Genomic DNA, 1,372 nt, shown 5'->3' with positions numbered 1-1,372 from the left:
ATCTTAAAATATGAAATTCAGAATTCTTTTCACCTTTAAACGTTCATTCTTGATTCGTAAACGGACATGATATCGAAGTCTACAAACACATAGTTGCATAATTTAGCCTATAATTAACCTCAATGCATCATTTTGCAGTAAATTTGTGTCTGTAACAGCTGTTAGAGATAAAGAGTAAGTACGAAGTTAAATCAGCAGCTGGTAGTGAATTGTAAAAGAAATTATGAAAGTTTGTTTATGTATAACTAATATTAATGAAATAAACCATTGGCATCCTGCTGATGGGTTTAGAAAATATTACGTTCTTAATTACAGCATTTATTGTGATAGGAACCGGTTTTAATTTTAGTTCACATTGTTCATTTTTAGCTTGCTGATGGAAGGATGATAAGTTTAAAAGAATAAGAACTTGCTTAAAATTAAATCATATAATTACGGGTTAAGGGCATACTAACCTTGGAATAATAGATTTGTATAGTAATAAAGTTACCATTCATTATGGTTAATAATCTATTATATACAGCATAATCAAATTTTACTGGAAAAGTCTATTTGACAGATAAAAGAGAAATAAGATGACTAGATAGCGCTATCATTAAATAAATGCGATCAAGTTTTCAATTGTTCACAGATTGTGATAGAGTGACTTTGTTGGTTGGCATTATTGTTAGCCAACATACTGAAAGGCCGCCAGTAACTTTATCTATTGTCTATCAATCAAGCTTATAGTTATTGGCTATTATTTATATCACAGTGGGATGTATCATTTATTGCTAACATAGCACCTGTATAAAATTAAAATAGTATTCGTATAATCACTTATTATTTCAATTAGATTAATCTATTTACTGACAATTAAGATAACCTTAAATGCTTCGTATTAAAATTATTGAGAAATAATAACTCTTAATAGGGGGTAAGTTCTAATTAAAGCTATCTTTCCGTTCAAAATAATTTCATTATCATGAAACTATTCTCTGTTTCAAATTAGAGATGCTTTAAATAAAATTGGTGAATCATCCATTTAAAGTCAATTAAAGTATAATTTAGTTCCTTTTGGTGCAATCATTTTTCTGCTATATCTCATGAAATAAAAACAATCGCAGTGATTCGCTTTTATGTAGAAAATATCTATTACCGGTATGCATCAATCATTATGTTGGAAGCGTAGTACCTTTTGCGTATCACCAATTGCATAGCAAAGAAACAAATTAATTATTAGGAAGCCTGCCTTCCTTCATTCTACTATCCTTGAGAGGATCTATTTAAACTAACTAATGTTAATTTGCTTCATAAGTAGCCTTACTTTGTAAGGTTAATTGTCCTTTGGTAACAAATTATTGCTCTTAAATGATCATTTGAACGTTTGTTT

The sequence above is a fragment of the Trichoplax adhaerens genome, genomic scaffold (assembly GCF_000150275.1).
Source record: "Trichoplax adhaerens TRIADscaffold_10 genomic scaffold, whole genome shotgun sequence".
In the NCBI taxonomy this organism is placed as follows: domain Eukaryota; kingdom Metazoa; phylum Placozoa; class Uniplacotomia; order Trichoplacea; family Trichoplacidae; genus Trichoplax; species Trichoplax adhaerens.
The sequence above is the reverse complement of the archived record's forward strand: the minus strand, read 5'-3'. Positions refer to the sequence as shown.